At 36.1% G+C, this 25,856-nt stretch overlaps 1 protein-coding gene across 6 annotated transcripts in view; it reads right to left on the bottom strand.

Annotated features, from left to right (window-relative positions):
- Positions 1–25,856, bottom strand: part of CCSER2 (coiled-coil serine rich protein 2) — a 185,487-nt gene that overhangs the window by 144,459 nt on the left and 15,172 nt on the right. The window contains exon 2 of one of the 6 annotated variants that reach the window (XM_040623889.1): positions 12,968–13,173. The exons of the other annotated variants lie outside the window; for them this stretch is intronic. The gene's annotated coding sequence lies outside the window, so the exon portion shown is untranslated. The remainder of the gene's footprint in view (positions 1–12,967; positions 13,174–25,856) is intronic. 6 annotated transcript variants of the gene reach the window in all.

Raw genomic sequence — 25,856 nt, forward strand, 5'->3', positions numbered from 1 at the left:
CTGTCTGTAAGGCTATGTATCTATAATTCAGGAAGTTCTTTATTTCTCATCCCAAGTACATATTACCTGGAGGGTATTAATAAATTAAGATTAAAAAGTCTCTTAAAGCAGCTCTGTTCTGTTTAGCTTATTGATAAATATGTATTTATATAAACTGATTATCAAAATTCCCAGAAAATAGGAAAATTGATGTTTTAGTATTTTAAATGTGTTTTTAAAAATTATTCTTACAGAAACTAACTCAGAAAGGTTTTAAAAATCAAGTTCACATAATTAAGGTTAAGTATCTGGCAAACAAAACTTGTTTAATGAAACAAGTCTGTCTTCTGATTTATCAGTGTTAAACATAACATAAACATATATTTTTATTCCAGTAGAGTAACTTTAATGAAACACATATACGCTTAGTGATCAAATAAGCCATTCTTACTCATACAACAATGTTTAAGATTATGAAAATATAAATCTGTGTTTGAATGATTATTTTGGGACGCACGGGTAGCTGAGTGGGTTAAGCGTGTGCCTTCGGGTCAGGTCATGATCCCAGAGTCCTGGGATTGAGCCCTGAATCCCTGAATCGGACTTCCTGCTCAGTGGGGAGCCTGCTTCTCCCTCTGCCTGCCACTCCCTCTACTTGTGCTCTCTCTCTCTCTCTGGCAAATAAATAAATAAATTTCTTTAAAAAAATAATAATAAATTGAATGGTTATTCTGACAGCTTTTTATTTCAACAGTAATTATGTTTTATAGTCAGCTTACACATAATTTTCAAGAACTTTAAAGGTAACTTAAAACGTTGGGTTAATCTTAAATTGAATTAATTAATGAATAATCATTGACTTACTAGATCATTTCTAAGTATGACAGAATGCTAAAACATTGATTACAATGCATAATTTCAAGTGTATATGCTTTTGCTTCTTATTACAGAAGCTTCTTGTTATTATACAGAAAGACTATAGATCTGGGACATGTAAATGAACACACTATTTTTGCTACTCTGAGAAATTGTACACTGGATCCCACTTTTATAAAGGTAGCATGATAGAAATCACATAAAGACGTAAGTGCACATATATATATATATATTTGAATACAACAAGGTGTTAATAGTGGTTACCATTAGGGAAGTGAGAATTACATGCAGGGAAACTTCTTTTTACCTTTAAACCTTTCTTATTTAAATATTTTAAACATGCCCATATTTTTGCAATTTAAAAAGTTTTAACTAAAAAACTGTGTCTTAAAAATGAAAATCATTTATTCAATATGAAAACAAGACTTTTTTTAAAGATTTATTTATTTATTTAGGTAATCTCTACACTCAATGTGGTGCTCAAACTCACAACCCCAAGATCAAGAGTTGCATGCTCTTCTAACGGAGCCAGCCAGGCACCCGTCAATATGAAAACAAGACCTAACAGGTTTTTTTTTTTATAATGATTTTTTATTATATTATGTTAGTCACCATACAGTACATCCCCGGTTTTCGATGTAAGGCTCGATGATTCATTAGTTGTGTATAACACCCAGTGCACCATGCAATATGTGCCCTCCTTACTACCCATCACCGGCCTATCCCATTCCCCCACCCCCCTCCCCTCTGTAGCCCTCAGTTTGTTTCTCATAGTCCATAGTCTCTCATGTTTCATTCCCTCTTCTGATTACCCCCCCTTTCTTTATCCCTTTCTTCCCCTACTGATCATTCTAGTTCTTATGTTCCATAGATGAGAGAAATCATATGATAGTTGTCTTTCTCTGCTTGACTTATTTCACTAAGCATTATCTCCTCCAGTGCTGTCCATGTTGTAGCAAATGTTGAGAACTCGTTCTTTCTGATTGCTGAGTAATATTCCATTGTATATATGGACCACAACTTCTTAATCCAGTCATCTGTTGAAGGGCATCTCGGCTCCTTCCACGATTTAGCTATTGTGGACATTGCTGCTATGAACATTGGGGTGCATATGGCCCTTCTCTTCACTACGTCTGTATCTTTGGGGTAAACACCCAGTAGTGCAATGGCTGGATCATAGGGTAGCTCAATTTTTAACTTTTTAAGGGACCTCCACACTGTTTTCCAGAGTGGCTGTACCAACTTGCATTCCCACCAACAATGTAGGAGGGATCCCCTTTCTCCACATCCTCTCCAACAATTGTTGTTTCTTGCCTTGTCTATTTTTGCCATTCTAACTGGCGTAAGGTGGTATCTCAGTGTGGTTTTGATTTGAATTTCCTTGATGGCTAATGATTTTGAACATTTTTTCATGTGTCTGTTAGCCATTTGTATGTCTTCATTGGAAAAGTGTCTGTTCATATCTTCTGCCCATTTTTTGATTTGTTTATTTGTTTCTCGTGTATTGAGTTTGAGAAGTTCTTTGTAGATCTTGGATACCAGTCCTTTATCTGTAGTGTCATTTGCAAATATATTCTCCCATTCCGTGGGCTGCCTCTTAGTTTTTCTGACTGTTTCCTTGGCTGTGCAGAAACTTTTAATCTTGATGAAGTCCCATAAATTCATTTTATCTTTTGTTTCTCTTGCCTTTGGGGATGTATCATGAAAAAGGTTGCTTTGGCCGATGTCGTAGAGGTTGCTGCCTATGTTCTCCTCTAGAATTTTGATGGATTCCTGTCTCACATCGAGGTCTTTCATCCATTTGGAGTTTATTTTTGTGTATGGTGTGAGATAGTGGTCAAGTTTCATTCTTTTGCATGTAGCTGTCCAATTTTCCCAGCACCATTTATTGAAGAGACTGTCTTTTTCCCACCGGATGTTTTTTCCTGCTTTATCAAATATTAGTTGCCCAAAGAGCTGAGGGTCCATTTCTGGGCTCTCTATTCTGTTCCATTGGTCTATGTGTCTGTTTTTGTGCCAGTACCATGCTGTCTTTGTGATCACAGCTTTGTAGTACAGCTCAAAATCCGGCATTGTGATGCCCCCAGCTTTGTTTTTCCTTTTCAACAGTTCCTTGGAGATTCGGGGTCTTTTCTGGTTCCATACAAATTTAAGGACTATTTGTTCCAGTTCTTTGAAAAACGTTCTCCGTATTTTGATCGGGATAGCATTGAAAGTGTAGATTGCTCTGGGTAGCATGGACATTTTAACTATGTTAATTCTTCCGATCCATGAGCATGGAATATCTTTCCATCTTTTTATAAGACCTAACAGTTTAATCTAACCAAAAGCAAGTATTCAAAACTAAGTTTAATATTATATAAAATATACTTAAAAGGCAAAAAAAAAAATGGAAGTTGTCTGAATAAAAAACGAAAGATTTTTTATTCAATAGGTAGAACGTTTTCATAAATTACCATTTCAATTTTTCTAGACCTAAACCTCAATTTGGTATTTTACTCACCAATTTTATCTTTAAAAATCTATTCTAAATTATTTCCATTCCATAACTCTAGTTCTTATCCTCATGATCTCGTTCTGTATTATTACAGAGGCTTCCTATATTATAAAGACTCCCATCTCACTTTTATTCAAACTGTCAAGTTACACTCTTATAGCACAAATCTGATCATATCCTTCTACTGATTAAAAACTATGCATGGCCCAGGAACAGCAAAATAAAACCCAAAATCCACTACAGAGATTAAACTTATCTATCTGTTTCTACACTATCTTTGCAGTACTATACATTCAAGCCAAGATGCACTATTGGTCATTCCCCAAAATCTATCCTGTATTTTCTACCTTCTATGCCTTTGCTATTGTAAAGATCCACCTTGAAGGCCCCACCCTCAAAGTTCAAATCCCTACACCCATAAACCTTCCCAGTTAAAACTGATTTCTCATCTTTCTCTATTACATTTTCATCAATAATATAACTGAGTCTGTCTTGTAATTGTGGGCATGTCTATTTGACCCATTAGAAAGTCAACCTGTTAAGAGCATAAACTAAGTGTTACATACTTTGGGGCCTGCCACAGGACCACAAATTCGAAAGATCCTCAACTTTGAAGTAAATTCATAATCTCTTAGTGCAAGTTAATTTAATAAATACTAAATCAATACTGAAAAATAACTTTGTTTTGTAGGCCTGTGAGTAACTGGTAGCAGCTGCCTTGAGGATTAGGTTGAAAAAGATTCTGAAGTAAAATCTAGACTCTGATAAATTATCATGATCAAACAGCAAAAATGACATGACCAGAAAAAGGGACAGGGGCAGTATCCATGTCAGATGACTGCCATCCCATTTTTTTTATAGTAGTCTTTTATTATAAACATACTTTGTGTGTATATAAACATACACAAAACATACTTCCACACCTACAAACACCTTCAGGATAACCAAAAGGAAACTGGTAACAATATTAGATATAAGGGTCATCTTGCAATGGGGCGCCTGGGTGGCACAGCGGTTGAGCGTCTGCCTTTGGCTCAGGGCGTGATCCCGGCGTGATGGGATCGAACCCCATATCGGGCTCTTCTGCTATGAGCCTGCTTCTTACTCTCCCTCTCCCCCTGCTTGTGTTCCCTCTCTCGCTGGCTGTCTCTATCTCTGTCGAATAAATAAATAAAAACTTTAAAAAAAAAAAAAGGGTCATCTTGCAAATCACTAAATAACACGCATTAAAGATCTGTCCTCTGGTGAGTCAGTCTATGAGTCAGAAAGGCTTTAACATTTTCCTGCCTATCACAAGTAGACCAAGCACAGAACATTCTATTCTTTCATTTCCCTATTCCTCTATTTTACTGTCTAGAATGAGAGTAATGTATATTATCTCCCAAGAACATTTTAAGTATTAATAACTTAGAGGCACAAGATAAGCCCACGAGAAAGACACACTACCGCTACAAAGTGCTTGGGGTGACACCACTCAGAACAAAAACAAGAAAAATTTATTAGAACCTGAGTGCACTATTTCCTATCAAGAGTATTTACTGATTTCTAAATGCACAAATGATTGTAATAAATGAAATCAATCATGTAGGGCTGTGGTCTTAAGTATAAACTAATCTGATGGCTCAACTGTAAAGCCTGCATATCTGCTTATATTATGAATACTGTCACTTCATTAGTTGATTGACTACCTATTATCTTCATGAAACTTTCTCCTGTATTTGGTTATGTAACTATGAAATGAAACAAAACAGACATTGTGAGTCCGCCTCATTTTAGCAGCTATGCTACCTCTGATGAACTTTCCCTGACATGCATTCTGTTAAATGACTGAAGAATGCAGTCATAACAATTTGAAAAAGTACATGCTGGCTACAAAATCTAATGATATCATCTTCTCTGAAACACTTCAATATTGTCTGTGAGCTTTAATTTAATGTTGAACTAAGAATAATACCTGGCACAGGGCTTGGAAATGTCTGAGATTTTCTGATTTAACTTCTGTAAAATGATTTTTGAAGTATAGCACATTTACAGTATCGGTATTTCACATTTGAAAGAATGTTCAAAACTACATATAAATTTCTTTTTAAAAAATTAGTAAATCAGGGGCACATGGGTGGCTCAGTTGGGTAGGCTTCTAATTCTTGATTTCAGCTCAGGTCACGATCTCAGTGTCCTGGGATCCAGCCCCATGTTGGGCTCTGTGCTCAACAGAGAGTCTGCTTGAGATTCTAGCTCTCCCTCTGCCCCTCCCCCCAACAAATAAATAAATAAATCTAGTAAATCTAATTTTGGGGGGGGTTGGGTTTTTTTTTTTTTTTTGGCTTTGGTTTTGGTTTGTTTCATGCTTTTAAAAGGAATCCACAATTGGATGGGAAGGGAAAAGAAAAAGCAAATTTTATTGAGCATTTACATGATGGGTATATGCTTACCACTCTACCCTGTTTAATCTTCCTAACATTATAAGGTTGTGGATGTCCTCCCATTTTAAATAGATAAACCAAGATTTGGAAGCTAAAATACTTGTCCAAAAATTCATGAACTACGCTTTTAAAAGGAATCCACAATTGGATGGGAAGGGAAAAGAAAAAGCAAATTTTATTGAGCATTTACATGATGGGTATATGCTTACCACTCTACCCTGTTTAATCTTCCTAACATTATAAGGTTGTGGATGTCCTCCCATTTTAAATAGATAAACCAAGATTTGGAAGCTAAAATACTTGTCCAAAAATTCATGAACTACTGAAAAGGATTCAGGTTCAAGTCTACCTGATTCCAGGATCCATGCAGACAGCCTTCCTGACAAAGCAATGAAATACTTTTTTTTTTTAAGATTTATTTATTTATTTGAATGAGACAGAGAAAGAGAACACATGCGGGGGCAGGAGAGGGGCAGAGGCAGAAGGAGAGAATCTCCAGCCAGTCATGGGGCTCAGCAGGATCCCAGGACCCCGAGATCATGACCCAAGCTGAAATCAAGAGACTGAAGCTTAACTGACTGAGCCACCCAGGCACCTCAGGAATGAAATATTTTAAGAGGCTAATTGAGAGGTACAAGAGTGAAGGAAAGGACTGGATAATTAAGGTTAGGAAAGCATAAATACTGCAAAGAACCTAGGTATAATTAAACGAGAAGTTTTGCACAGCAACAGTAGAAGCTTTCACCTTTTCAAACTCCTTTCATATCCATTACCTTATCATCTGAGGAACCACCCACTCACATTCTTTTTTTAGTTTTTCAAATAGCTTTTTAGAAGGTATGAACTGCCTGCATTTTGGCGATTTACACAGGCATAAATTCACTACTGAGACCCAGAGCAATTAGCTGAAGAGCAATGCAGATGGCTGCATACCCATAACCAGTCACTTCTTAATATGTGCTTTCATATTCAGATAAATATATCTTAATTTAAATTTTTTTTTAACCTTGTGTTACTCAACCACTTACCCCAAATCCCCTTCTGCCCTGTTTCTCCTAGCTTTCATTTGTGGCATAAATTGATTCAAAGGCTTGAGTACAATAATCAAATAAAAATGACACCTTCAGCCAAAAGTAAAGGTTTAAAACAGTACTTCACTCCTTGCGGATTGTTTGTGGTTTTAAAAAGAGCACACCAAGCTCAATACAAAGCCCCATTATTGTATCAAGCTGACTTTTTTGTCCTCCAGCTACGACTTGTTACTACTCAGGTAGATGGGGATCAAAGCAACTCCTGAAAGTGAGGCTTTAAATTACTTTGTGGCTTAGGAACATTAAATAATGTTATTAAATGTAGATTCAAGGCATATTACTTTCTGAAGTTTTAATTTAAGGAACAGGAGAATACCACCAGATAAAGAGGAACCAGAAGCTCCCCTGGCCAAACCACAAAAATTCTCTCCAAACTTTACCATTTAGTTCTGATAAACTTAAATAACTGTGTGGGGTATGCAAATGACATTAAGGTGCTGAGGGCTAAGTAAAGATGATAGGTGCCAAGCTGCTTGAATATTGATGAAGCCTAACACCCGACTAGTAGTTGCACTGCCTTTTAAAATAGTATACAGGCGTAACAATTAACCATAGACATTTTATAAAACACTGGGTATTGAAAAGTCACAGTATGCATTCTGTTAGCATTTTAGTCTATTTAGGACTTGCTCAAGCGAAGTTCCTAAATTAATGGCAATGAGAACAGGACTATAGAGAATCAAGTTTCAGGGAGAAGAGTGACAGGGGTATCATTAACACAGATGGATCATTGCTAGGCTGTAAGCTCAAGGATGGCACAGACTGAGTTTGATACACCAGTATACATTACCCAACCCTCAGCTTGCTCAGTATATGGCAGACACTCAATCAATACCCCAAAATGAAACATTTTATTAAGATTTAGATGTACTGAAAGAATGATATCATAGAAAAATAAATTTTAGTAGTAATTTTGACTTAATAGAATACAACATTGTAATTTAAAAAAAGAGCTAACTATTGGTTACATGCAACAATATAGATGAATCTAGCAAGATCATTTAAACAAAAGAATCCAGATATTTAAGAGTACATAGTGTGGTTCCATTTATAGAAAGATCAGCATGCCACTTCCACTTAGGATGTAGAAAGCTGCAATGAGCGGCGCCTGGGTGGTGCGGTCCTTAAGCATCTGCCTTCGGCTCAGGGCGTGATCCCAGAGTTCTGGGATCCAACCCCACATCAGCCTCCCCTGCTGGGAGCCTGCTTCTTTCTCTCCCACTCCCCCTGCTTGTGGTGTTCCCTCTCTCGCTGGCTGTCTCTCTCTCTGTCAAATAAATAAATAAAATCTTAAAAAAAAAAAAAAAGCTGCGATGAATGTCACTACTACCTAACAACCTGGAACAGCTAGATAATCAAAATCCTAACTTTTCTTGAGCCCATCAGAAGACAACCAAATAAGCCAAATTCCAAAGGGGGCCAAGAACCTCCAAGAAGAGACATTTTTTAACAGTTTCACTTTTGGCAGAGCATAAAAGAAAGAAGTGACCATCATGAGGAGTAATAAGCTCATATTTTCATGGATGCTTAAAAGCCAAATGTGGAGTAAAATGTCAGCTTGGAATAGCAAGCTCTTTTCTATGGGCCTCAACCTACTATTCTAGGAAAATACACCAGAGAGCCTCCTCTCAATGGCACAAGCATGCAGGAGGTAAGAGGCTACGCTGCAACAAGGACAAAGCCCCACTAGCTTCTATGCATCCTTCCATTTTACGCAGCAAAGCCTTAAACTGCTGGGGAAGGGGCTGCAACCCTCTTACTCCTGGGACACAGGGAAAAATCCACTGCACCTAGGGAAATAGAATGGAACATAAAAAATGTTCAGTTGATCCATTTCTATAAAGGGAAGGTCAAGAACAGGCTAATTATGATAATAAGGATGAGGACAGAGCACTGGTTCACCAATACTGGTGTGTATCAGAATCACCTCGGAGGACTTATTAAAACAAGATTGTTGCCGCACCCCCATCCCAGAGTTTTCAAGTCAATATGTCTAAAACAGGGTCTTAAAACATGTATTTCTAATAAGTTCCTAGGTGATACTGAAGTTAGTTACTGATCTGAGGTTAACATGTTGGAATAGAGATTACCTCTATGAGAAGGGGTTGACTGAGGTGCTTGTAACAATCTATGACTTAATCTGGATGGTGTTTCTCAGGTGAACACTTAGTAAAAATTCACTAAGAGGTACATTCTTTAAGATTTATGCACTTTAGGGGCGCCTGGGTGGCTCAGTCGTTAAGCGTCTGCCTTCGGCTCAGGGCGTGATCCCAGGGTCCTAGGATTGAGTCCCGCATCGGGCTCCCTGTTCGCTGGGAGCCTGCTTCTTCCTCTCCCACTCCCCCTGCTTGTGTTCCCTCTCTCGCTGGCTGTATCCCTCTCTGTCAAATAAATAAAATCTTAAAAAAAAAAAGATTTATGCACTTTATTGTATGTAAGTTATAACTCAATTTTAAAAAAGCACTTTATTATTTATAAGTTGTAACTCAATTTTTAAAAAAAAGCTTCTCTAAAGAATTAAGTCTTTACACTAGTATTTCCTATATTTCAAGGCAATCAAATAATTGATGATGAAAGTTTTCCTTACAGAAGAATCATAACAAATGCAGAAAAAATGAAATTACAAAATAACACAACCAGATATACTTGTTGTGGTTAGCAAGCAATCCCTAAGGCATTAATATATCCAGGTAGCAATCACTAATGACTGTTAAATCCATTATGTGAAAAGAACCTGATTCTGAATCAATCTTAATGTCCTGTTATATGTACAAGAGGACCTACACAGTACCATCTATGAAATATTCTTGCCAAAACAAACTCAACTTGAATCTATTCAAGACTCTAGATCTACCAGTTTACAGGAAAGACAAGGAACAGAAAGACATGTTAAACATTAGGACATCACCAGCCAAATCTAGAATGTGAAAATGCTACAAGAGGAAGGATTAAGTTTCTTTCCTCAGCAAATAAACAGGAAGAAAATGTTACAAATTTAAGAGATATATTAACCAAATGCAATGTGTGGACTTTGTATGGATTCTAATTTGGATTTTGTATAAATTCCAATTTAATTGATTAAATTTTAACCTCCAGTAAAATAAATAATTGTTTTTGAGACAATTCAGGAAAATCAAGCATGAAATGAGCATTGGATCATATTACGGATTTTATTTTTTGTTGTTGGTAGTGTTAAGAGTATAATGCTCATACCTTAAAAAAATATATTATACATAAACAATACTGATAACTGCTAAAAGCTGAGTGATAAAGACACTGGAGGGGGGATTCACCATACTGTGGAGAAATCTATTTGATACTCATGTAATTTTTCCTTTAAAAAAGTAAACATCAGGGCACCTGGGTGGCTCAGTGAGTTAAGCATCAGACTCTGGGTTTTGGCTAAGGTCATGACCTCAGGGTCCTGAGATCTAGCCCCAGGCCCATATCCACACTCAGCAGACTCTGCTAGAGATTCTTTCCACCCTTCCTCTCCTTCCTCTATGCTTCTCCCATCCCCCCCCAAATAAATAAATAAAATCTTTAAAAGATAAATAAATAGTAAAAATTTTAGAAAGTAAATTTCAAATAAGGGTGTTTCCATAAGAGGAAGAGAAATGTAATAAAATACTACACTTGTTCCCCCTCCTCTTCTTAGCATTCATTCTCTCTCCAACCCCCTCTCACCTCTCTCTTCCTTCCCTTCCCCTCAACCAACTAGGAGTACTTCTCTTTTTACCTCAGTAAGTGTCAGTTTGTAGTTCGATTCAGAGAACTCCCAATGTCTGGATCTCTACAGTTAACTTCTCCCACAAAGGCCTCTTGATTTACCAGTACCATAAGCCGAAAGGCTTGAGAGTTTCCATCAAGAGAAAAACTATCTTGTAAAGTGGCAAAGGGTAATGGTTATGAGGGCTGTGGAGTTACCCAGATTAAAATCTTAACACTCATCACCTCCTAGGAGTGTGGCATAGGACAAAATATTTGGTCTCTCATTAATCTCAGTTTTTCATATGTAAATGATAGATAAATAATAGTACCTTATCAGGGCGTTTCTCTTAGGCTACTTTGTTTTTAGATTAACATAACAATCTAATCTGATGAAGCCACTCCAGAACTGCTGTTTTAACATTTGCAAAGGGTTTTCCTTAAATCACTATCAGATAAAAAGAACAACAGGCACCTCTGACCTTTACCACACGAAAGTGCTACTCTTCTACTACAAAGCTCAGAAATGATGCAGAAGTGGCTGTGTAACACGTTACTTTGTGGTTCACAAAAGTGAGATACTTAATAATTTATTTTTTAGGTAAAACAAAATTTTTCACCAAAAAGTCTAGGTCACAATGCAGTGTATCCATTTTCAGTTTATCAGCATGGCACAGAACCTCTCTCTAATACTCCCTGCTCCTTTCCCATATTTAAGCTTTAAAAACACAGTATTAAAAATATATATTTAATATAAGACAGTATATTATATCATAAAGCTCATATTTTAATACTAATCTCGAATATAACTGAACAACAAATAAGCCAAGCTGGTAAATTAGGTAACAAATTGTTCTGATAACCAAGTACTGATAATGTACAGAATTAAACAGTATACATTTGGTGCAAGAGCTATAGTAACACCTAATGGAAGCTTTCTCTGATGATTCAGGAAGCATCTCAAGTCCACAGGATCTGTCTCAGAGTTATCACAACAATTCAGTTATTTCACTGAAAAACTGAAATAGAGATTTCACTGATCAGAGATTTCTAGCTAAAAGAATAGCTGGATTGCAGCCCTCCATTCTTACAGAATTTCAAAAGAATGGTCATTCACGCTTTTTAGTTCCTTCAGAGTTGCAAGCAACCATAAAGCAGATAAATCAAGTTTCTGGTCCATTTTTGAATTATATACAATAGTATTAGTAATGACTGAATTAACTAATCCTTTATAAATAAAGCTCTAAAAAAAAAATCTACCTGTAACTGAGAGTTAGATGTTTCCATCATTTGAATCAGTAATAGTGAGAGGAGGTTATAGAGTTCTTTAGAGAAGTGGACTTCACAAAGCCAATCAGGACCACGAGGAAAGAATAAATGCTGAAGGTTCACAGATCCTACATACAAAGGCTCCTCTACTCACTTTCAACTCATAAGCTTTTGTACATGTGAATGAAGCAAAGTGAACATATGATTCATATGAAAATATGAGTCTTTTTTTCCTTCAGTAAGTCTGTTTGTACATGCTCATCAGCATGGGCATGTTACCAGGAATGTGATACTATAGATTTTTCTTGCATAAGCCGACTACTGGAACTAATGCTCAGGCAAAGCTGCAGAAAAGAACTAGGTTGACCTTAGGTCACCATCTGACTTTTCAAGGGCAATTGTGACATTACAAGATTTTTAACCTCCATGCTAACTAGAACCTAACCACAAACAAGATGTCCTTTGTCGTTACATATGTCTTCCAAATCACTAGAGATAGAGGAAATGAAGATAAACAACTGAAGATACAAGTCTGTTCTCTATGAAGTCTAAATGGCTAAACTACAGCCAGCAGGTAAGGAAAGAAATCTGGCCTGAAATTAAAAGGAAAAGAACCCATAGCTAAAAATATGCATTAAATCACACTCCCTTCTCTAAAAACTATTACTGTATGCTTTCCATAACACTATTACAATGTTATCTTTAATACCATTTATTTGTTGACCTAACATTTACTGAGCACGTATTATAACACAGTCACTGGACAAGGTCCCAGGGAAATAGTAGTGACTAAAACAGACATAAACCTTGCATTCACACAGCAAAGGCTGAACACGCATGTACAGACAGTAAAACATGCATAAAAATATAATCAGTGTTATAAAAAATGGTATCAGGACATACAATGGGAACCAAATCCAGTGGGAGGGTAAGGGGGGGATCAGGGAATTTTCAAGGTTTCTATGGATAGTGTAGGTAGTCATCAGGCCAGGATTATTCCACTAATTGCTTATAAAGGCTCATGGTTGATTTGTTGAGCTTTGGGACTCACAGCTCCCACAACATACCAAGGTCTCCCACTATTAAACACAGAGTTTCTTCTGCCTGGAATGCACAACACTCACCCTTCACACATTCTTCATAGTATCAAGCAACCTTTGCAGGGCCCAGTCCAGCAGGCTAAAGTTGTCAGCTTCTGTTTTGTCAACAAACCGAGATGCTCCTCAGACCACTTCAGGTTTATGCTCTCTCCACTGGAGGCCAAGTTCTTTGAGAAACGAGACTATGCCTTTTACTCCTCTGTTTCTTCACTCTAGCGCTAGGATATAGCCTGGCACAAAAGTGGTGTTTTATAAATGTAGGTTGTTTATAAATGAACAGCATATCCCTTAACAGCGTCTTGCTGAGAATTGTTAGTTTTACTTCAAATCCACAATATTAATATTTTTGTATAAAAAGCATTAAGACAGCTTGACAGAAAATAGGCAGTATATTTCAACTAATATCTGAGGTCTTACAGAACTAGCTTATAGCTTCTGTTTATAAGCTTCTCTTTTCCTAGGCAAAAAAGGTACCCAAATTCATGATACTGGTTTTTTTCTCACCCCTCCACAAACCACACTGGGTTATGAAAGCCGATTAACAAGCCAATCTCTTTCCTGATAGCTTCTTTCTGGCTTAATAATTGATTACAATTTGGAATCTCAATCCCTACCCATATCCATGATGCCTAACTCTTTAGTCTTTTTCAAGAAGAAGCCTACAATTTTTGGTATAAAACGTCATTTAAAAAAAACTAAATTACAAAAGAAATTGGACATGACACAATCAGTCTCAGTCTGATTTTGTTTTTTACCTGCTGACCCCTTGTGTGATTTAATTACAAAGTATTTTATTTTTAAAGATTTATTTATTTGAGAGAGAGAGAGAGCATGAGCAAGAGGGACAGAGGCAGAGAGAATCCAAAGCAGACTCTGTGCTGAGATCTACATGGGGCTGGCTCGATCTCAAAACCCTGAGATCACGACATGAGCGGAAACCAAGAGGTGGATGCTTAACTGACTGAGCCACCCAGGTACCCCTAGTTACAAAGTATTTTAGATAATTACCCCGCAACTTTCAACAGCAACTAGGACACCCACACTTTAACAGTTTTAAAAAGTAAAAATCCTCAAACTAGTTAACAGCATTTAATCAATCCTTTGAGTATTGACACTGAGAATCTTCTTGATTTGGCAAATATCAAAGTGATTAAAGTTAGGTGCAATGTTTCCATCTATAAATTGATCAAGATGTATGGATAAAACATAAGGACCATTAAATATAAGAACAATCATATTGTGCTTAAGATCAACATAATTCAACTTCCTCCTCTTCAGGGAAACCCTGCTTAAGACACAGCATACCTACACCTCCGATTACTACACTTTCTTATTAAGCAGCTATGAGACAAAATCTTGAAAACTAGACAAGGTAAGATAAAGTACCTGCTAGGAGAAGCTTAAGATCTATTAAAGGAATTCCTATCTAAAGGAAGAATGTCTCATTATGGTAATAACTTATATTTATTCAGATATCAAACATTTACTGAAAGCCTATTACAAATCAGGCTCTGTGTTTGAGGATGCAGATTACAAGACATTCCATACAGAGAAAAAGACATATAGACAAGAAAAGAGCCATGAAGCTCTATAACGGCTACAGGAGAGTATAGAGTAGTACATGTGGGTACACACACAAAACACAAAAAAAATTCCTTAACTGGGAGAAGGCGATATCATAAAAAGCTTCATAGAGGAGGCAATATTTAAGCTGTCTCAAATGATAAATAGCAAATAATAATAAAGACACTGAATGTGAAAAGTAATACAGCCTAAGAGCATAAACGAAAGCACAGAACCAGCGTGGTACATTCAAGAAACAGTCATTAACTATTATGAAACCCGGTAGAGAACAGGTTCAAAGAAATGCAGCAGGAGAAGAGAACATTGGAGAGAAAACAAACCCACAGAAAGCCTTATGTTTCATACTAAGAAATGTGGACTTTACTATAGGAGTTAGGAAATCGAAATTTTGAAATGATTTCAGTATGGAGGATCGACTAGAGGAAGAAAGGGAGATAGATCAGGTTATAACATGAGAAAAATGGCAAGGAATGTAACAAAAAGGTTAGAGAAAAGATAAAAACACAAAAGATATTAGTAATACTGAATCATAAGAATTTTATCACAACAGTGGGCACAAAATGAGAGCACAATATTTAATTGGAATAAATGGATGAATAATTGATTAAGTGATTAAATGCAGGGGATGAAAGAGAAAATAGGGTTCAAAACTTCAGGCTTTCTGATCCGACAGAGGGTAGTACCTTTAACTGAGGGCAAACATTATGTCAAGAAAAAAGACCATGAACTTAAGCATGTCAACCTGACTTTGCGGTACAGGTGGGGTGTTTACTAGTCATGTAAAGAAGTCTAAAACGCACGGACGACGTCTCAGTGGAGATGATGATTTGAGAATTGTCAACATAAAGACAATGGTCAAATGTTCCACCAGAAACAGCTGAGGCCACCTAGGAAAGATGCAGAACAGGAGAAAAAGGCTAAGGGCACTGTCCAGAGGATCACCAACATTTAAGGAATGAACAGAAGAAAAAAAATGCAACAGAGAAGGCTGAGAATGTATAATCCAAAAGGAAAGGAAAGAACTGGAAGAGAATTTTTAAATGGTAGTGACAATAGGGTCAAATTCCACAGATAAGGAAAGAAAATCTAAAACCTAAAAAGAATGATTTGACTTAGTAGTTTACATATTTGGTCGCTTTTGCCAGAGCAGTTTCAAGATGCAAGATGAGGCACAGACAAATGACTACAGTGAGTGCAAGAGTAAAAAAAGATAAAGAAATGAAGTCAGGAAACATAACTCATTCTTTTAAAGACAAGAAAGAAAAACGCAATAGTTTTGTTTTTGTTTTTCTAATTTTGTGCTCTCTTTTCTGTTTCTAAGATGCAGGGAAAGAGCTAAAAGAGAAAGCTAAAATATTTTTTTTAAATGGTGGGAACAATAGCTAGAGCAAACTCGCATAGGATACAAGATCTAGGTGGACATCGGTCCTATGATAACACTTGGAATGTTAGACAAGAAGACAAGGCAAAGGTTCTGATTTATTGCTGAGTTGCAAAGAAGGTGGCAGCTTAACAGGCACACTTGTCAGGGCTCTAGCCCCAGGAACACTGAACACTACGACTACAGTAGCCACATTGATTGTAGGCCCCATCAGCCCACTTTAGTGAGGACTGGCTGAACCTGTAAGGGTATGGAAATTGTACTTGCAGCTGAATGGCAGCAGAGAAAGTAGAGACCAGGTCTTGCTAAATGTTATGACCACACAGGAAAACCGTGCAATACACACAACTTTGAAAATGTAAGTATAATGAAAATGCCTATAACATAATAATCAGTAGTTTAATTAAAAGACTCATTTTTAAAATTCTCAGCATCCAGCACAGAGTCTGACATAAAACACAACAGTGCATACAAATGAATGATGTTCTAGGGAGAGCTCAGGCCAAAATCCCAAGAGACAGGAAAACCTGTGGAAGATAGGCTGTGCAGTGTCCCCATGACTTGAACAAGAAACTCTTCTTCCTATGGGACCAGGAGGGTGGAAAGACCTAATTATCCCCTGCTGAAGACAAGAGAGGACAACATGGTTGTGAGGGGCCTTAATGATAACAGCTAATTTTTATCAAGAACAGTATGTGCATGGTACTGTGTTAAGCAGTTTATAAGAATTATCATATCTTAACCTCATGACAACACATTAGAAGTACAGTTATTCTCATTTCAAAGATGAAGAAACTGAGGTTTGCAGACATCGCATAACTTGTCCAAGTTCATATGGATATTACGGGACCATGACCACTAAACTCAAATCAGTGGCACTCAATATGGTGTGTAGTGGTAGTAGCAGTGGTAGGAGTAGGAGCAACAGCAGTAGCATTTAATATTTTTATAGCTCTTACTACGTGTTAGGCAATGTTCTAAGGATTTCACAAATATTAACCTGTTTAATCTTCACAACTACTTTAAGAAGTAAATACAATCTTTCTTTTACAAACAAGGAAACTAAACAGAGAAGAGCTAAGCAGCTTTCCCAAGGTGAAACAGCTAGTAGTAGTGTGGCTAGGATTCAAATTTAACCATTACCTTATACAGCCTCTCTCCAATTCATACTAAGCTAACACTCAATATACTTGTGTTTTCCAAAGTGCTGATCACAACATAAATTTATTTGTTTATGACAAGCAAGTTTTGTTATAAATGAAAAGACTAAAATAAAATGGACCCCCATTTTTTTCGCAGTACCTTCTTTAGTGCTGGACAAGGTGGCTGAGATCCTGGAGATGGCAAGCTGCAGGAAAAGCATTAAGTAATGGGTATGTTTAGTTCTGTAATGGGTGGGGAAGGAAGCAAATTTAACAGTGGAGAAGTACTCAAGAACTTATTCATGGAGCACAAATCAGGAAATCTCTTTCTTCTTTCATGAGTATAAAAGTTTCATAGAATAGATAAGAGGAAATGTTTAAGGGTTATTCAAGGTAACTGTAAAGTAACTGTAAAGAAACAAAAAACAACTTTTTTTTTTTTTAAAGAAAGCAACACTTCAGGGAAACTTCTAGAAGAATATGAGGAAAAGGGTGGGGAGCTGAGAGCAGAAAGCTGAAGATGCTCAATTTAACTCTAATAAGAAAAAAAAAAAAGCCACCAAACACAAGTATGCAAAATTAAAAGAAAGAAAAAAAGAGCCAGTTACCAGAGCCTTTAAAGAATTGAAAACAAACAATATACAAATAGCGATTTTTTTCAAGAATATCATAGTAAGAAAAAAATTCATTTTTTAATAGTGAATGTAACATGGGTAGGAACTGTATCTTAAAATAACATTTTTTAAAGTTTATTTTTTTTAGTAATCTCTACACCCAAGGTGGGGCCTGAACTCTCAATCTTGAGATCAAGAGTCACATGCTCTTCCAAATGAGCTAGCCAGGTACCCCACGTATCTTAAAATAATTCTTTATGCAAACATAGCTAAAGCTAAGAAAATGATATCTAAATCAGAAGAATACTACAAACAAAAAAAGAATTAAAGTCTCTTCTACATTAAGCCAAAGAAGATACTTCTCACCACAAAGAAATAAGAGGTGGCTAAGAAATCAGCAGAGGAAAACGAAAAACAATGCTCTAAATAGGGAGATGACCCCAAAGAATACAAAAACACTAATTCAAAAGGATACATGCACCCCTATGTTTACTGCAGCAATATTTACAATAGCCAAATTATGGAAGCAGCCCAAGTGCCATCAACAGATGAATGGATAAAGAAGATGTGGTGTATGTATACACCACACACACACACACACACACACACACACACAGAAACACACACACGAATATTATTCAACCATAAAAAAGTAAAAAAAGACTTGCAATTTGCCACAACATGGTAGGAGCTTGACAGTATAATGCTAAGTGAAATAAGTCAGTCAGAGAAAGACAAATACCATATGACTTCACTCATATGTGGAATTTAGAAATAAAACAGATGAACAAAGGAAAAAGAGAGAGAGAGAGAGAGACAAACCAAAAAACAGACTTTTTAACTATAGAGAACAAACTGATGGTTACCAGAAGGGAGGTGAGAGGAGGAGGAATGGGTGTAATAGGTGAAGGAGATTAAGAGCACACTCATCTTGATGAGCATGGAGTAATATATTGAATTGCTGATCACTATACTGTATACCTGAAACCAACATAATACTGTACGTTAACTATACTGGTATCAAAATAAAAATAATTAAAAATAATAAATAAACAGGAAGGTGACTAGAAAGAGCACTAGAAGCAGAAGTGGCTGATCCAGATGATGCAGAGAGAAATTTTGAAAAGCAGTTTGGAAAGAAATCTTTAGCAAAAGGAGAGATACTGAACTGGAAACTGGTCAGCTCCATCATTTTAAGGAAGTTAAAGAACAAATAAGGAAAATAGTAGCTATAAAATGACAACTGAAAAATTTTCAGTGAGACAAGACAGATGAAGGAAGACTGATATTTTTGTAGAGAGTAAGCAGGTGAAGTTCAGGGAAATCTAAAACTTCTCATTAAAGCACAAATAGAAGGCAAAAAGATGTTAGACGAAAATATACATCGATGTAGGTATTGATTGTTTGAAAGAGAAAGACATCAGATAGAAATTCTGATTGATGTAACTGAGAAATCAAAATCAAAACTGTCTGAAGGTGAAAAAGAATTATCTTATTTGGGGTGAATTACAAAATAATACTAGAATGAGCCACTGTGAGGGAAAACACCAGCAAAGGCGAACAGAAGTTCTGGATTGCCTCAAAAGGCTTTATCTGAATTCTATAATCAAGCTGTCAATGAAAGATTAAAGTAGATTAAGGATTGTAAAGTGGTGACAGACTCAGTTTCTTCATGTGCAGTGATTCCATCTGAGTGTGGTACTGGCCTTTTTTTTTTTTTTCTTAATTTGAGAGGGAGAGAGAGTACACCAGCATGAGTGGGGGGAAGGGGAGAAGGAGAAGCAGACTCCCTGCTGAGCAGGGAGCCCACAAAGCTAGGCTCAATCCCAAGACCCAGAGATCATGACCTGAGCTGAAGACACAGACTCAACCAACTAAGCCACCTAGGTGCTCCTGGTACTGGTCTTATTGTCAGATCAAAAAACCAAGGCATATCACATTCAGTGGACTTGGAGTAAGAAACTTGCCTGCAGTGTTTCTTAAAACCTGAAACAGTACAATAAAATTATTTTATGTAAACATTTTTGCTTTTGTAAGTGTCTCATATAAGGAAAACCAATATAGAACCTAAGATGGTTATAGTTTCAGCAGTTTCTATAATGATCAGATGGATTTTCAAAATTAATTTTGCAACATTTCATAGTCATTTTATATTTTGGAAATTAAATGTATTGTAGTAATATCCTAAAGCAGACTTCTCCTATTTAATAATAAATCAATATCCTTGCTACACATACAAGAATAACACAATATAAAAAATATCAGAAGGCATCATGCATACATAGCGTTTCATGACACTTCAGCTTGTTACGTGTGTGTATACGTGTGCAGCATGTAATATGTTCTAAACATCCTAAGATTTAAAATACACAAGGATAAAACATTTTTATGTAATGTCTAAGAAATTTTTTTACACGTAGGTAGTCCTTAAAATGTAAAGAACTTATCAACAAACTTTTGCATATACAGAAATCTTCATTGGCCACCACTCATCCAGAGTACTGCTCCCCTCATTCTTCCTCTTTCCCCAGGGACTGTCCCATAACCAGCTGATCTGAGTGGACACTGCCACCTTATGGCCAGTGCAAAGAAATGTTTGTCTTGGGGCCCTGTTCACATACCTCCTCTCCCTCATTCTACCTTCAAGATTGAGCCTCTTTTGCCTTAAAAGGATCGTGCAGACAAGTTACCATTTTGTCTGTCTTCACTCTCATGAATAACCCTATCTCATACAATTTATTATGGCACTGTCTATAGAACTTTCTGTGATAATGGAAATGTTCTATATCTGTCCCATCCAATACTGTAGACACTAGCCACATGAGGCTATCGAGCACTTAAGAATGTGGCTAGGGTGACTGAGGAACTGAATTTTTACTTTTATTTAATTTTAACTCATTTAAACTTAAATAGCTATATGTACACAGCTAGTAGCTACTATAATGGAAAGCACAGTCTTACTTACAAACATAAAAACAAAGTATTTATCCTTCTCTCCTTCTGTCTTTTCAAATTCTTGCCCAGTTATTATTTCAGAGGGTAAAAACCTCCTATTTATTTTCATTCCGTTATGAATCACAAAATGGGCCTATGGGAGATAGATAAAGCTTGAAAAACAGATAAACCACACCTATCAGAATGGCTAAAATCAACAACACAAGGAACAACAGGTGTTGGTGAGGATGTGGACAAAAAGGAACACTCATGTACTGTTGGTGAGAATGCAAACTGGGGCAGCCACTGTGGAAAACAGTATGGAGGTTTCTCAAAAAGTTAAAAATAGAACTACCTTATAATCCAAGAATCTCACTACAGGGTATTTACCCCAAGAATATAAGAACACTAATTCAAAGAGATACATGCACCCCTATATTTATAGCAGTATTATTTACAATAGCCAAGATATGGAAGCAGCCCAAGCATCCATCAACAGATGAATGGATAAAGAAGATATAGCATATATGGGCACCTGTGTGGCTCGGAAGGTTGAATGTCCAACTCTCAGCTCAGGGTCCTGGGTTCAAGCCCCCTGCGTCAGGCTCTGTGCTAAGCATGGAGTCTCCTTGTGTCTCTCCCTCCCCCCACTTGTGTTTGCTCTCTCTCTGTAAAATAAATAAACAAAATCTTAAAAAATAAAAAAACAGATGATGTAACATATATATACAATGAAATATTATTCAGCCATAAAAAATGAAATCTTGCCATTTGCATTGACATGGATGGAGCTAGAGTATAATGCTAAGTGAAGTAAGTCAGTCAGAGAAAGACAAATACCATATTATTTCCAGTCATATATAGAATTTAAGAAATAAAACAAACAAGCAAAGGGGGAAAAAATAAGAGAGAGAGACAAAGAGAGCGAGACAGATAAATCAAAAAACAGACTCTAAGCTATAGAGAACAAACTGATGGTTACTAAAGGGAAGGTGAGTGGGGAGATGGGTTAAATAGCTGATGGGGATTAAGGAGGGAACTTGTCCTGATGAGCACTGAATGATGTATGGAATCGCTGATCTCATATTGTACACCTGAAACTAATATCACACTGTATGTTCAGTAACTGGAATTAAAATAAAAACTTAAAAAAATAAAATAATGAGTAAATAAATAAAACTATTCTGTCCAGCATGGTTATTCATTATTAGAAGGAAGATTGGCTGGAATATCCTAGCTCATCAGAACCAGAAATGGAGTCTTCTCTTATACCTTTTAGAAAACTGAAAACTTTCCACACACAAACTCGCCATACGAAAAATATAAAATGGACATCAACAAAAATAGATAAACCAGATAAAAGTAACTTCTTAGCAGGAAAAATATTTTGAGGTGAAATTAGATGTAATAAATAAAAGTGCTATTAACCTCTATACCTTTGAAAATGCCACGCTGTCATACAGTGTACTTCAATAAACCAGAATTTTAGAACTGGGAAATTACAGTTCATACAGGAAATTGAATTCAAGAAAGTTAAAGAATTGCCATTCAGAGTTTGTTGACCACAGAGCCAGCCTTTCTGACACAGAATGGGCCCAGCAATTCTTTCAGAATTCACTCAACAACCACTTACGACAAATTACTAGTTACAAAGAATAAGAAACCCTGCTCCCATTCTTTCCAAGTGTCCACCTATCTCCTTAATGCTCCTCCAATAAAACCTGATTTTTTTCACACATCAATTAAAAGAATATTTCAATCAATTTTATTTTCTAGATTTAATTACTAATATCCAATGGTATCATTTTCTATTATTTCTGGTTGACAAATATAAAACAATGCCTTTATGAGAAAAAAGCTTCCCAAGTTTGGACATTATTAAATAATTCAATTCTAAAGACATTTTTCTTTAAAAACAAAGTATGGATTTATTTTTAAGTTTGCTCTTGAATACACTAGTTTTAGCATATTAAGTAAGCTTTTTCTCAAAAATAACTGTCTAAACTCTAGTTGTAATTACTACTTAATTATTAGCTTTGATTAAAAATAATACTAAAATAGTAACCTACTTCAGGACAACAGGAATTACAGTATTGGTACAGAATATTCAAATAATATAGTAGCAGTGCCTTCAACAAATAATTTAGATAGCAAAAAAAAAAAAAAAAAATGCCCTACACAATCCCTTGGTCATTCAGTGTCCCTCAGGTCTCTAACCCAATTTGATATGTCACCATCAAAAATTCAAATGTTTTTTAATCTCAAGGAAACAAATTTTGCTCCTTAGTTTAACTTTAGCAATTTTAGCTGATGAGTTCAAAGGGGTTAACAGTGTGATAAGGCCACAAAACAAGCAATCTTAGACTACACTAGAAGAAACACAGTATCATAATCAGAGAAGTTAATGCAGACTATTGAAGGCTCACTTACCTCTAGCTGGAATGACACTAACAGTTCTTAGCATTACATTTTCCCCTTATTAAACTAACTATAAACTAGTGAGTTGGCTATAACTAGATATGATTTAACATTTTACTTATTAAGTTATTTTAAAGTATTTCTCGCATTACTCTAGTTACATTTATCTTTTCAATAGCTATAATATATTACATTGAGATAATAAGTTTAAGTCATTTAATCACAAATTACTAGACTAAAGATAAGACCATCTTTATTCTTCAATATACCACTTTTAGAGTCACCCTGACAAAATGGATATATACAGAGGGGATAAGGGTGAAGAACCATGTTACATAATGCAAAGCATTTACAAATGTTTTAGCCTAACCAACAGAATATATGATTGTTACTATTGAATAGTTTAAGGTGTCAGAGAGGCACAGAACTAGGTTCAATGGATAAAAATAACAAAGGCAGTTTTCAGCTCAAAGTAAACCTTTCAAACTATAAGAATTACTCAACAAGGTAATGCACTACCACATAAAACACTAAGCTGTGCATCTGAAAACATTCGAAAACAAGCTGAATAATCACTTGCCAGAGAGAGTGCAGACTCTTAACACTGAATGGGCAGTAGGACCAGATAACCTCTCGTGTTTCCTTTCACTAAGCATATTCAAATATTTAATCTCCTGCCATGTTCCCAGCAATGTGCTAGGTGCTAAGTATACAACAGATGACAAAATACACATGGCCTCTATGGTTTTTGCAATTACAGTCTAGTGTAGGAGACAGAGAAAAAGAGGGGAAAAAAACAGGCAAAAAAGTAACTACAAATCATAAGTCCTGTTGAAGGAAAACAACAAAATGCTCTAAGGAGAAAAACAGAAGAATGGGCATCAAGGAAGGCATCTTAGAGGAAAAATATTGAAGTTATAACCTAAAGAAAGAAGAGCTAGCTAGACTCTAGTGCTCTGGCCCAACGAAAGGCCACTGAAGGTTCTGAGGAGAGTGACATGATCTGATTTTCTTTTCTAAAAAATAATTCTGGTTGCTTTGTGGCAAATGAATTGGAAGGGAGAAAACACGGAAGCAGGGAAATTAGTTAAGAACCTAGGTAGGAAGGAGCCCAGATGACAAATGATGATGGACTGGGCAGGTTGAAATAGATGGATAGAAAGTAGTAGAAGAGTTGAAGATGCAGGCAGGGCTAAACAGGCGCTATAGCACTTGGTGATAGATTAAATGCAAGGGATGAGGAAAAAGGGAAAGAGAAAAATCAAGAATGACTCTCAGGTTTCTGGCCTGAACAACTAATCAAATGGTGCTGCCATTTTCTGAAATGTAAAGAATGGGGGAGAGAGATTTGGAGTAAAAGGGGAATCCAACTTTAAGTTTCTATGATTTTCTTTAGACCCTTAATAAAAACTTTCTATTAAAAAAATCTCATTATTCATTTTCTGCTCTTTAAAAGCCAGTCTGTGTAAGGGTAGAAACGCTATAAAGGAGACTTGGTTGGTGAAAATTAAAAAAAAATTGGAATACAAATTATTGTATTTGTACAATTATTGTACCAGTGCTAAATTTAGTAAGTCCATAACTGCATAGCAATTAGATTTCTTTTTTTTTTAATCCCTATTCTTAGGAAATACATGTGGAGGTATTTTGGGGTAAAATATGCAACTTACTCTCAAATGCCTGGGGGGTATGTGCATGCATGTGTGTACAAGAGACCATTTATATGTATATAGACATATATGTATATGCATATATAAATACATGTATATGGAAGAGAGGAAATGATAAACAGCATAAAATTTTGACAATAGGTGAATTTGGATTAAGACTATTTGAATATTCTTTGTACTATTTTCATTCCCGCAACTGTCCTCTGAGTATGAAATTATTTCCAAATTTTAAAAAAATGTTAAGCAGTCAATACTACACTTATCTTATTCATGCTAACTAATTCTAATTCTTTTCGATCCATCTCATATGTATTTCCCCCCAACCAGCCATCCTTCTTTTCCATTACCAAGAGTAGTGTCCCCATCAGGGAGGCAAGCAGCATACACAATAGCTCCACAAAGACAGCATGACAAGAAGTCGGGGCTATAACAACAGACTTCTTGCAATTTGCAATTTCCCATGACATACAGTATCTGTACCTCTGCTCTCTGGAATGTATTAAGTCCTATGGCCTGATCTATATCAGGCTGCTAGATGACAGCTCTAAGGTTCTGTATTTTTGCTTCTCATGTAATAAATAGCAATAAAGCTCACTACAGAATGAGCATGGTCATGTGACACATGCCTGGATTAAGTGCTCCTCCTGTATGCTCCCATACATCTCCGGGTATAGCAATTGTCACCCTATTTTACTTTTAAAATCATATCTACATGTGTTCTACTTTCTTTACAAACTGTGAGTTCCTTGAGAACAAGGACCACAATATATTTGGGTTTTTTCAATTCCTAAAGACTATCATAATATGTAGAAAAAACATTCAATGAAAGCTAATGAGTGAAAAAATGAAAGTTACTGAAAAAAATCTAAATATGTATGACTGCAGTTTTACTAGAAGGTATTCTATTTCTTCCCCTTGGACATAGCAGTACATAGAATAAGTCTTACTCTAATTCCATAGTAAGGGAGACATAATATCTAAGTGTTGCTGATAAAGAACTGAAAATGCCAGTAACACTATGCACAAGTACTGTTTACTTCAACAACACAAGTAATTGTAATTTTATAAAATATGATTAATTAAAAAGTAAAAGGGTATTGTAGGCTGATGCCTAAGCACCAACTACACCTTAAAATCAAAGTACATTTATATTTAACCTATACTCGCTAC

The sequence above is a fragment of the Ursus maritimus genome, unplaced genomic scaffold (assembly GCF_017311325.1).
Source record: "Ursus maritimus isolate PB19 unplaced genomic scaffold, ASM1731132v1 scaffold_7, whole genome shotgun sequence".
NCBI lineage: Eukaryota > Metazoa > Chordata > Mammalia > Carnivora > Ursidae > Ursus > Ursus maritimus.